This window comes from Mangifera indica, chromosome 15 (genome assembly GCF_011075055.1).
Source record: "Mangifera indica cultivar Alphonso chromosome 15, CATAS_Mindica_2.1, whole genome shotgun sequence".
Taxonomy (NCBI): Eukaryota; Viridiplantae; Streptophyta; class Magnoliopsida; order Sapindales; family Anacardiaceae; genus Mangifera; species Mangifera indica.
This window is the reverse complement of record NC_058151.1, coordinates 3,324,751-3,338,021: the sequence shown is the minus strand read 5'-3', so window position 1 is coordinate 3,338,021 and position 13,271 is coordinate 3,324,751. Positions and strand designations below refer to the sequence as shown.

General features: G+C 34.3%; 1 long non-coding RNA gene across 4 annotated transcripts; it reads left to right on the top strand.

Moving 5' to 3' along the window:
• The first annotated feature begins 6,037 nt into the window (after positions 1-6,037).
• On the top strand, positions 6,038-12,824 carry LOC123198355. Of its 4 annotated transcripts, none has more exons than XR_006498001.1 (5): positions 6,038-6,262; positions 7,755-7,868; positions 8,103-8,272; positions 11,248-11,283; positions 11,796-12,824. It is a non-coding gene; the product is annotated as an uncharacterized LOC123198355 (long non-coding RNA). The 4 variants fall into 4 exon arrangements; XR_006498003.1 differs by having other exon boundaries at positions 11,248-11,313; XR_006498000.1 differs by having other exon boundaries at positions 11,248-12,824.
• The last annotated feature ends 447 nt before the right edge of the window (positions 12,825-13,271 follow it).

Genomic DNA, 13,271 nt, shown 5'->3' with positions numbered 1-13,271 from the left:
TGCAATAACTTATATACTGTAAACTCTAATCTATCTTTGGTAACATAATATAAATTGTACAAATAAGACTGTGCTTTGAATGGAAGAAAATAATCTGCTAATGAATGTGAAATATGATTTTCGAGGATGTGATTTCTAATAATCTGGGATATGATTTCTAGGGATAATGTAGGATTTCCAAGGATGTGATATGATATGATTTCCAATACTCCCCCTCAAGCTTGTGGCTTGTAGATGTCATAAACTCCAAGCTTGTGTAAAAGATAAAAATGTTGTTTTGATCCCAAAGGTTTGGTGAATATATCAGCTAATTGTTCTGTGGTTCGAATATGGTAAGGTTTTATTAATCCTTCCTATATCTTGTCTCTCACAAAGTGACAGTCGATCTCTATATACTTAGTTCTTTCATGAAAGACTGGATTGGTAGAAATATCCTTTGTTGCTTTATTGTCACAATAAAGTCCAACTAGTTCTGAAATTTTTACGCCCAGATCCTCTAACAGACTACGAATCCATATTATTTCACAAGTAGTCTTTGCCATTGCCCGGTATTCTGCTTCAGTTGAAGAGAGAGAGACAGTGAATTGTTTCTTCGTTTTCCATGAGATAAGTGAATCCCCAAGTTTTACACAAAAACCTGTCAGTGATTTCCTTGTCATGGGACATGTACCCCAATCTGAGTCATAGTAAGCCATTACTTTCAAGTTCTTATCTCGAGGAAACAATAACCTTAAACCCGGACATCCTTTCAGGTATTTAATTACCTTTAGAGTTGCATCTATGTGAGCCTGCTTTGGTGTATGCATAAATTGACTAAGAATCTGGACCGCATAACTAATGTCTGGTCTAGTTATTGTGAGATAGATCAATCATCTCACTAGTCGTTGATATTCGAGATGATTCTGCAATGGTGGGTCTTCTGCTGTTTTGTTGTCATGATTATACTTTTGATTGGTGAGTTTGATATTTTGTTCTACTGGGATGATACTTGGTTTACAAGCAGATAATACAATGTCTGCTATTAATTCCAAAGCATACTTCCTTTGGCTAAGGACGATTCCATCTACAGATCAGGTAATTTCAATTCCTAGAAAATATTTTGGAGATCCTAAATCTTTTATCCTGAATGATTTATGGAGGTAAGTTTTCAGCTTCTCTATAGCGATGACATCATTCCCAGTTATAAGGATATCATCCACATAAACCACGAGACATATGAATGAATTACCTTGTCTTTTTGTGAACAAGGCATAATCGTGTCTTGACTGTTTGAAGTCTAGCTTGATCAATGCCTCTGTAATCTTGGTGTTCCATTGTCAAGATGTTTGTTTCAGGCCATACAAGGACTTTCGCAGTAGACATACAAGATTCTCCCCCTGTCTGTGAACTTTTGATGAAACTTCCATATATATTTCTTTATCTAAGTCCCCATGAAGAAAAACATTGTGAACATCCATCTGATGAAGAAACCATTCATGAGAAGCTGCAATAGCAAAGAGTATGCGAACAGTAACATGTTTAATGACAGGTGAAAAAGTCTCCTGGTAATCAAGTCCTTCCTACTGAGTAAACCTTTTTGCAACCAATCGAGCTTTATAACGTTCTATGGAACCATCAACCCGATGTTTTATTTTGAAGACCCATTTGTAACCTATGGGTTTCCTGTGAGATGGTTGTGGTACTAAATCCCAGGTTTTGTTAAAGTACAGAGCCTCTAGTTCTTCTGCCATCGTCTGACGCCAATGAGGTAATTGAACTGCTTCTGAATATGAGTTAGGTTCACGATGTTCAAAGATGTGACTGATGCATGCTTTGTGCTTTGGAGATAACCTGTCATAATTGATATATTGAGAAATAACATATGGTTCAAATGAAACAATACAAACATAGTCAATGCTCCAAATGAGAGGTTTTTTGGTTCGTGATGAACGTCTCAAGGGAACTTGTGTAGGATCATCAGAAGTAGCTAGAACATCCATGGATGATTAAGTTGGATCTAGAATAAGTGAAGGTGAATCAACACCTTGAGTAGAGTAAGATCTTGTCAATATGTCGCCAGTGTTACGAGACGATGGAATTACATCATACTCTTGTTCAAGAAATTCAGTGTGAGTCATTGGTGGTGAACCGGTGGATGTCGTGTCCTTGATCTCATCAGTAAAAGGAAAAAATCTTTATGAAATGTGGCATCTCTACTGATGAAGAATTTGTCTACAGCCATATCATATAGGCGATGTCCCTTTTGTAGTGGAAGATATCCCATGAATACACAACGAGTTGCTCGAGTGTCAAATTTGTCTGCTTGTGGAAGTTTGGTGGAGTAAGAGAGACACCCAAATACTCTTAAATTCCTGATGTCTGGTTTTTTGCCAAAGAGAAGTTTTTAAGGTGTTTTGTCACCCAGAACCTTAGTTGGCATTCTATTGATCAGATAGGCTGTCGTGACCACACAATCTCCCTAGAACTTAGGTGGTATTTTGGATTGGTGTTTGAGGGCACAGACTACTTTCGATAGATGTCTATGTTTTCGTTCCATAGTACCATTCTGTTATGGTGTGTAAGGACAGGAACTTTCATGTAGAATTCCTTGAGAATCAAGGTAGATAGTAGCGGTATAGTTAAAAAAATCTTTTGCATTGTCTGTTCGAATTCGCTGGATTTTTGTGTGGAATTGAGTTTGGACCATGGACACAAATTTTAGGAAAAAAGAATGTGTTTGGGCCTTTAAGTTCATGAGGTATAACCACGTGGTACGTGAGAAGTCATTTACGACGGTAAGAAAATATTTGAATCCATCATAATTAAGTGTACTATAAGGTCCCCAAATGTTTTAATGTATCAATTGGAATGGTTTTGTAGTTGTAGAAGTGCTTGTGGGAAAGGTAGTGCGAGTTTGTTTAGCAAGGGGGCAAATGAGACACTTTGGATATGAGATAGTACTCAAATGCCTTAATCTTTGGTGGGAAATAAATGACATTTTATTAATTTGATTTGTATTATAGTGGGGAGAAATAATACAATTTTTATTTAATGAAGGAAATGTCTTGGGGTTTGGTGTCTAGTAGTATAGCCCATGTTATTTTTTACTCAAGCCCATCAGATTGCTAGTCAAATGGTCCTGAAATGCGCATATAGTAGGTAAAAAGGTTACTACACATTTGTTGTTTGCGCATATTTTGGAAACTGAGATGAGGTTGAAATGGAATGTGGGTATGCAAAGGGCATTTTTTAGTATGAGTTTATCTAATCGGACATATCCTATTTGTGTGGCTTGAATTGTGGTCTCATTAGGTAATTTAATAGGTGTTGGAGGAGACAAATATTTTGTGTTGGTACAGAATTTTGGGGAATATATTATATAGTCACTAGCCCTTGAATCTACTATCCATACATTTAGAGAAATAAAAGTATTGAAACATGAAATCGTACCTGCGTAGGAAGTAGAGATGTCGTTGCCCTTTGGTATCTGATTTAGAAGTTGAATCGGTTGATCATATTGTTCAGATAAGAGTCTTATTATAGATCCCAAACTAGTTGGAGTAGCTAGATTTGTTGTGGGCCCTTTTGCCTTTGTTCCGCTGAATCTAGGATGACCATGCATCTTCCAGCAAGTGTCCTTGGTGTGATTATGTCTTTTGCAATAGTCACAATATAATTTTCCCTTTTGTTTGGGGGGCTGATTGTAATTATTGAAACTGTTTAGGGCTTGACAAAAATTGTTAAGAGTTTGGGTTCCAATCTGATTTTGTGCTATGGGCGAATATAAGCCGTTGGATCGCTTGACTTCATCCTGTCCATTCATCCTGCCATATAGATTAGAAGCTTGAGGTGGCCCTAATTCATTTTTTTTCTTCTCCAGCCGCCTGCTTCCTTTGATACACGGTGAGGGCAGTAGCTCTCTTCTCTTCATCATACCTAATGCTCTTCTGACTTTCATCTTGAAAGGCAAGATGATATGCTCGTCGTAGTGATGGCGCCTCTGCAAAGGTAAGTATATGATTTATGAAAACGACAAATCTCTCATTCAACCCCATAAAAAACCGCGTCAGCCTCTCCCGTTCCTTTACGCGTTGAATCTATCTGAGAACCTCTGGTGGTGCAACGATTAACTCTTCGACGGTGTCCAACTCGTTCTAAGCAATGGAAAGTCTATTGAAATAGTTCGTGACACTCTGATTTTCTTATCGGATCTCGGCAAAGGTTTGTCGAACACTATAGATCTTTGCAAGATCTAAAGCTCCATACATATCTTTGATGAATCCCCATAGCTCGCCGACATCTTCTGTAGGTGGTAGGCTAGCTGCGATTTCCTCAGTCAAATAGTTGTTAATCCAAGTTCGAACAAGGGTATTACATCGTACCCAAAATCGGGTAAGGTCGGGTTCAGACGACATGGGTACAGTGCCATCAACGAATCCAATCTTGTCCTTTGCAATGAGTGCCCTTCTGAAATCTCTAGCCCATTGTGCATAATTCTCGGCTCTAGTTAAAGTTTATCTTATCAAAACGAGTTTTGGTCCATCTGATGGCGAAACATAAAGAACATCTCCAGGCTCCGGTTTATTTTTGTTTGTAGGAATCAGGCGAAAAGCTGGCATCTGTGATGTTTCAGTAGTGGATTCTGGCTATATAGGATCGATGGATGTTGTTTTGATTGGCTCCATCTAATCCAGTTTTTCTTTGTGCAGGTTAATGGGATGCAAGTGAGACTACCTTGTATTGGAACTGAACAGAAGGAAAAAAAGAGAGCAATTCAAAACCTTGCTCTGATACCATGCCAAAATCTGAGACAACAAAGATGGTTCAATACAGCGAACCAGAGAAGCTCAGAAAAATGTAAGAAAGAATTATTGATTTCTATTACTTGTATATACAATCTTTACATGCAATGACTTATATACTGTAAACTCTAATATATCTTTGGTAACATAATATAAATTGTACAAATAAGGCTGTGCTTTGAATGAAAGAAAATAATCTGCTAATGAATGTGAAATATGATTTTCGGGGATGTGATTTTTAATAATCTGGGATATGATTTCTAGGGATAATGTAGGATCTCTTTGTCCAAATCTCACTAATCTCTTCGTCTTTGACGAAGAGATCCATTCCAAATTTGTCTACGTATGTTGACCAACTGTTTAGGGTAGAGAGTGGAAGTCGTTGGCTTTGGAGATGGTGGTCAGAGAGGTGAAGAAAAGATTTGGGGAGAAAATGTGGTTTTTCAAAGTTAGAAAACTTTAGTTAGGGTAAGTTGTTAGTTTTTAAAACTTAGGAGGGAAAAGTTAACAAGTTTTATATTTTTTAATATTATTAATAAAATAACAAATTTACCCCTCCTTTTAATTGAGAATTTTAACGACAGTAACGTCATAGGTGGGACTTTGGGTTTTTCAAACCTATTAGTATGATTTTGAGAACACACTTAAACTTGAGTGGGAAATAATCTTTTTTGGCCTTTCTCTACTCTTGCAGCAAAACTCAGTATTACCCATAGTCCCTTTTGGACGTAGGCCGATTATAGAGATATGGCCAAAAGACTTATTCCCACCCAAGGTACAGTGAAATCCCAAACTCCCATCCACTAACTTTCAAAAACCCAAACACCCACTCATAATCAATTGTCTGTTAAAAATTTTAATTAATGTTAGGGTAAAATCGTTATTTAGTAAAAACTTAAAGTTTCATTACAATTTCCTCCCTTATATTTAAAAACTTATATTTTACCCCCAACCCAAGGTTTGAAAAGTGACAAAACCCCCCTAGGGTTTGTTTGTCTTTCTCCAGCATCAATTTCTCTTTCTTCGGTTGTCGGCAGTTCTCCCTTCGCCCCTTATCTCTCCTCTGGTCTCTCCTACCGTCTTCGATTGGAGATGACTAAGATAAAGACGAGCGGTCTTCAATCGGAGACGACTTAGACAAAGATGAGCTGTCTTCGTTCGAAAAAACAAATTAACATTGTAATTGTTGAAGCTAGAAGAATAGCATTTAAGTAAAAATCTTCTACAGTGCTTTTTTCATTTTTAAAGCAATAAAATCTGTCTCCCTTTATCCAGAAAGTTCTCTCTACCTTCTCTCTTCTCTTCTTCATTTATTCTTAGATCTAGTGCTCGTTTTTTTATCTTTTTACTGATTTTATGTGGTTTTTGTAAGTTGATCTTGATTTCGCTCATGGTATCAGAGCCTAGACTAGCGTCACCCTTCCTGTCGGCATGTTTACGGTGAGGATAACATTGTTCAAGATGTGGTGCAGTGCAGAACGGTCAGTGTCTCAACCATAGCTCTTCTTAGTTTTCTGGTAGATCTTGATATATTTTCACGTTTTTTTTTCTTGTTGCTCTCTTTATTGTGTTGCAGCAATGTTTCTCTTGTTTTGCTTTTAGATCTGAAGTTTTTTGCTTATAAATCGGCTGTTCTTTTAGTTATTGTCCTGCTTATTTTTCCATGAATCTTGATTGTTGGTTATGGATCTGACTAGTTTCTGCACTGTTACAACTCTTAATGCTGTCCTTCTGTACATCTTGCTTCATTCTATGTTGCTGTTACAGTCTGTTTTTAATACTTTGTTGTCTTTTGATCCTTATTGTTTGTTCTCTGTTACTGTTGTTCTCTCAAAAGTGAATGAAGCAGGCGTAATGTGTGGAAGTTTTCTGCTTTTATGCTTAACTTTGCAAGATAAATTTCTCAGAGAAACTCGTGAACCCCAAAGGGAGCTAATTTTAGATACTTGAACTACTGTAATCCTTCAAATATCACGGTTCTTTTTTTCTTTAATGTTGATTAGAGAATCGTCGAAATAAACTGTCTTAGGTTAGAGCCTGTTTATAGTAAGTCTTAGATTGCCTCATATTTGATGTGTAGTTCAGAGAGTCATTGCCCTGATTAGTTGCTCAGGCTTTTTTTTTATCTAGGCATTGTTCATTGATTATTTGAAAAATCGGCTCAGACATTGATTCAAAAATGTAAAAAAACTGTTTTTCGATTAAGTTATCGGTTTGTTTATTTTTCAAAACTAGTTAATTGAATTGAACTAGTTTTAATAAAAATTGAATAAGAAATTAATAAATTATTAAACCTATTTTCAAAAAAAGTAAAAAAAGATAATATTTTGAAATCCGATTCAAAACAGGTTAATGAAAATTCATATCGGTTAGTTAGTATTTTCAGTTCGATTCAAAATCGGTTAATCTTTAAATTGGTTTGGTTTTAATTTATGATTTTTTTCAAATAAAAAATTCAGTTCAGTTCTAAAAATTGAAAAACCGGTTTGGTTAACCAGTTTTTATCACTCTCAGGTGGTGTTACAAAAGTCTTAAGTACATTTAAAATCTCTCTGGGTAGAGTAATTGAATCCCTTTAGTCATCTCTGGAAACAAAACTTTTTACTATTCATTTCCAGAGTCCCTTTTGGTAGCGAACCATTTATAGAAATATTATTGCAAAAAATTTATCGAATACTATTTAAATATCATTACATATTATTAAAATATAACAATTGGGTTCTATAGTCAACCACCCCCTTTTATGGTATTATTGCAAATTGACATCGTAATTGTTGATGCTTATGTAAAATCCTTTCACGTTCCCTTCTATAAATTCTCTTCCTTCTTATTTTTCTCTCCTCAAAGCATTGATTTTTTCTTTTCTCTTCCCTTTTCCTTCTTTTTCGCTCTCTCCTTTTCTTTGGCACGGTTTCTTTGAAAACGGTGTTGCTTTTTGTGTTCATATTTTAAAAGAAGGTCAATTATTTTCAGAGTGAGGATGAAGGAAAAAAGAAAGAAAAAGCTGGAGGTGGAACCATATAAGCATATAATCAAATGTTTCCTTCCTTTATTGGTATGGGAGGAGTTGGCAAGAATTTATTCTCGGTAAGTTATACTTTCAGGTATTTTTGGGCTTTGATTTTAAACTTTTTTTACTTGCAAAGGAATCTTGTTGTGGGGTGCAGTAGCTTGCTCTCAATTTCTTTGATGATTGTATTGAGTTGAGATTTTTCTTTTGCTTTTTAAACCATTTTTGTATCCAGTATTTGTTGCTTTTTAATAATATAGCCAACACAAGAACTGTTCTATGCTAATTTGAGGTTTTTAGCTTGTATACAGGGCAGAGGAGGATTGCATCCAAGGGAAACATGCCCACAAACTAGCGAGTTTATAAGGTGGTCTTTTATTGTGTTTGTGGTTTAATCGCTGGTATGGGTACTGGACTGCTTGGTATTGGTGGAGGATTCATTTTAGGCCCTCTCTTTCTCAAGCTTGAAATCCCTCCTCAGGTATGGAATATCAACTCTCCTAAGTTATTTTATCTGGAAGTAATTTTTGATATTTTGCGTCAATGTTTGGAATGAATTGTTGAGGACTTTCATGTAGTGTTGAGTGCTGCGGCCACCTTTGCCATGACATTTTTTGCATCAATGTCTGTCGAAGAGTATTACTTGCTAAAATGTTTTCCCATAGCAAATCATAATTTTCTTTTCTTGGGAAATATAACATATTTACTTATTATTGTTAAATGGTTAGACAACTCTCTATTTCTTCTGTATGACAATAATTGTTGTGTTAGCGGGTCAACTTGTTTTGAAAAAATTGACAGATGTATTAGCAGAGCATCTATAATCTTCTTCACACTGTCCATTACTAATCTTTTGTGTGACAATAATTGTTGTACTAACGGGTGAACTACTTGTGAAAAAGCTGATAGATATATTAGGCTGAGCATCTATAATCATCTTCACACCGTCTATTACTATGTTTGAGCTGCATTTTTACTAGGTATGTAGTGGTCATTCATATACTGTCTCTAATTTCAGGTTAATTATCAAAGTGTGCCTAAGAATACGATCTCATGAAGGTTTTTTCTTACGTTTCACACAGATAGACTAGGTCTGAAAAGAATGATTGAAAGGATTCAACACAAAGAGTACATGAGTTTAATTGGTCTTTGTTGATTTACTTTAACACACATTAATTGTGTTGCGAATTGACATTGTGAATGTTAGGCAGAGCATGTAGGAAAATTATATTAAATGGCCGAAATTAAAGGGGTCTAAGAAAATTGTTCGAAATAATCAGGGGTAATAAAAAATGTCATGTTTTTTATGAAATATCCAAACTGTCTTTATATATAAATTAAAGGATTTTACTTATTTTTTGCTTAATTTTCCCACGGTTTTACTGTGTAAATTCAAAAAATTTTTCCGTTCTCACAGTCATCTCACGGTTGTTTCACAGATGAAATAATTTTTGTCGATTTTCATGTATTCTGACGATCGAAAATAACAAAGAAGGTTATTACATCTTTCTTATTGTTGTTTGAATAAATTTATTGTTAAGATTATTGAGATTTGAAGGAGATTTTGCGGTTTGAAATTTTAGGGTTTTAATTTTGAATAATGCATAAAATGTTTTGATTTTTGATTGTTTTTAGTGAATTTTTTGAGAGATTTTGTGTTATAGGATAGGTACATTGGATTTGTGTTGAAATTAGAGGTAAAAACGACGATTTTTACATCGGAAAAGGGGTTAGAACAGTCGATGCTTGTCCATGGGAATAATGGATCCCACAATCAGAACGAATTGTCCCACGGTCAGGAAAGATTGATTGTGTGTTAGGGGTGAAGTAATTTTTTAAAACTTTAGAGAGTTGGGGGAGAGCACTTAGTCTAGGGGGGTGTTTGTGAAATTTGCCATGAGACAGTGGGTAATGTCGTGAAAACCGTGGTTTGGGGGGAAATTTATTTTTTTTTAAAACTGTAAGGGCGTTAAGAGATTAAAAAATTGTTGAGAGGCAAAGGAGAAATATTGGTTTGTTTGTATTAGAAATTTTTTGAGGGGGTAAATTGATATTTTTTATATCTAAGGTTTTTCAATGTGTAGTTTTTGAATTTGACATTTGATTTTTTTATTTGTGTTTTTTTGACACATTTTATGATATAATGACGAAATTTCAGTTCGATATTTTGGGTTTTTTGTTTATAGGATATATCGATATGTATTTTTAAATTTCAGTTTTGGTTTTTTGAATTTCGTTGTTTTAGGATATATCGATCAGTATTTTTTAAATTTTCAAACGATTTTTCGATTGGTGATATTTTAACGTATTTCAACTTATAGAATTTGAAATTTTGTTTCATTTTTTTATTTTCACCATTTTAAAATAAATCAATTTGTATTTTAAAGATTTTTTAGTAATTTTTTTATTGTTAACATTTTACGGTATTTCAATATATAAAGTTTGAATTTTAATTTTGTTTTTTCGATTTTCGCCTTTTTAGACTCTTATCTAATTAATTATGAGTGTTATTATAGTCTGTTGGAACGTTTTCTGAATTCTCTTTTCAATGATATATAGTTTGTATAAATTGGGGATCATTTGGATTGTTAAATATTATATAAACCACAAGCGCTGCTTTACCAAATAAACAGAGGGGTTTGTTTTTGTGATTGATTTCATCTCACGTTTTGACTGTTTTATCTAATGAATTATGAGTGTTATTATGACTTGTTGGAAAACTTTTTGAATTCTCTTTTTAATGATATATAACATGTATGAATTAGAAATCGTTTGGATTGTGAACTTGTATGAAATAGAAGGTTGTCCTGTCAAATGAATAGGGTTGTGAACAGAATTTCACAGTTTCGTAAAGGAAAAGAAAGAAGTGAAAGGAAAGGAAAGGAAAGGAAAGAAAGTAGAGAAAAAGAAAAGAAGAAGGAAAGAAAGGAAAACAAGAAAAGGAATTCGGGACTCAAGATTTAGGGGTTGTCCCAAGAATATGGGTTGGTGAACTTTGAATAGATTTAGATGGAAGCGAAAATAGTAAGATATAAGACACGTATGCATGTTATGAGCTATGATGGGCACTTTACACTACACCACTCGCAGTATAGGGCGCATCCGTAGTACGACACGTTTGTAGTAGGACATAGAACCTCAGTAGAGTATGCTCGTAATAGAGTTCAATTTATATTTAGAAATGGTGTAGTGAAAGAAAGAAAGAGAGTTCGAGTTTAGAAAAGTGTCAAATCTCTATAGTTAGCTTTCAGAAAATATCAAATAAATCTTATATGAGATAAAGTATGACCTAAATAGTAAAGAAAAAACTATATTATCTCTTCAATCTCTTATGGAGGTTAAGATGTGAGGTTAAGTTTTGAGAGTGAGTTAGAACAAGAAAGAAAATATTTTACTTGATTCTTTTCCTTTACTGAGTGTTCTTATCACTCACTTCATTTTCTTTCATGATTGCAGGTACAGGTGATCGAGGTAGTTGCGAGGCACAGTCAGGTCAGTGTAAATAGATCTAGCTAAAGCAAGGTATCTCTGGTTTATATTACATACACAAAGCGGCATATTTTTGTCGACTTTTAACCTTTTTGAGATGATTGTACAATTACATATAATTACTCTTTGTTTTCAGATGAGTTTTCATATGAGTATATATATTTTTTGGTTTGCTTTCAGATTTTCAGTTTTTGAAAATAATTTTTAAACACTTTTAGTGACGTATTTATGTTAAAAGTATTTTAAAAAAAAACAAAATATAGATGCTTTGGATATTAATTTGTGACATTTCTTCTTGGGTAGATAGTAATTCTAGGATGAGATGTTACAAGTTGGTATTAAAACATGATTTTGAGAACTTAAAAGATGTTTTTTAAAACAAAATGGAGTAATTTAAAGTAACACAGAGATGAAATATCCTCCAGCCACGTTGACCACCTTCGCAGCGAAGCACTGTAAGTTAGGTTTTCACTTATACATATTGAGTTTTATGAAATTAATGTGTTTATTTTCAGGATCTATGAGTCAAACATCAGTAGATTCTTTTCAGAGTAGCCAGAATGAAGGGACAACCCCCCGGGACCTCAAGGGGCACTTAGTGCACATGATGTGCGAGAGATTTTCAGAGAGATGATGAGAGAGCACAAAGGTGCACCTACACAAGAAAGTGAGACGGCACATACGCCACCAACCTAGGGACATGATATGAGGGAGGTTACTTCAGCATCTACAACAGCGTTAGCGAGGACTCAGTTGCATCCTATTTTCAACCTCTTTAGTATGCATCAACCTCAAAAATTTGATGGTGTAAAGGACCCAATAGCAGTTGAAGAATGATTGGAATCAGTAGAGTGTAATAGCTGTATTTAACATGACGACCAAGAGAGTGAGATATGCCACCTGCTTTTTCAAGTCAGGCGTAAGAATATGGTGGAACTTAGTTAGAAAGACGGTTAATGCCTTAGAGATGACACGATTCGAGTTCAGGCGTCGATTTGAGGCAGAGTACAGGGGCATCGATGTTAATTGTATCAAGGCGAAAGAGTTTATTAATTTAGTACAGGGGACAAATTCTGTAAAAGAATATTCCATGAAGTTTAATCAGTTGTCCTAGTATGCGCCGGAGATAGCTAACACAGAAATGGGGTGTATGCGAAAGTTTGTGTACGGGCTAGATCCAAAGATAGCTTGAGATGTTATGATAGGGGCGCAACCACCTAGAACTTATGCCGAGGCCGGTGATAGAGCTTTGAGGGCAGACGTTTTGTCAAGAGGAGGTTCGGTCAGAGTATAGGGTAAAAGGTTACATCTACTGCCATACTAGTTCCTCCACTGTGTAGTTGTTTAGTTTCAACACAAAGGCCCTCCTCCAGAGCGAGACAGGAAGGGTAAACGACCTCTTCAGTTTAGAGGGATGAAAAGATACTTGTAATTATTTGTATTGACTTGATGAAGTATTATTAGTTTAGAAATACTATTGAATCAATAAATTGTATGAATTTTATAAGTTAATGTATAATGTTATAGGTCATCTTTCAAATATAGTTTATGTTCAATAACATAATTTATTGATTTTTATAAGTTCCGTTTCATACACAAGTATTTATAAGTAAATTATACATTAATCAAATCAATTGTTTTAATTATCAATTCTACAATGATAAATTTTTTAGGAAAAATTAAACATTTATAAGAAAAAAATCTATAATACCCATTTATTGATATATATATATATATATCACTTCTAATTTTTTTAAATATCTCTATCTGTTTTTAACATATTATTTAAAACCGTCTAAAAAAGTTTAATATCGAAATGTTCGCATATTTTTTCAACATTACATTTAAGCGTTATAGTTATCTAACATTTTATTTAATATTTTGATATGTTGTTTTGTATGAAAATGCATTTATTTATTCTTAACATATTATTTTAAATTGTCTTACAATTTTTAATATTAAAATATTCTCATATTTTTTAACATTTCATT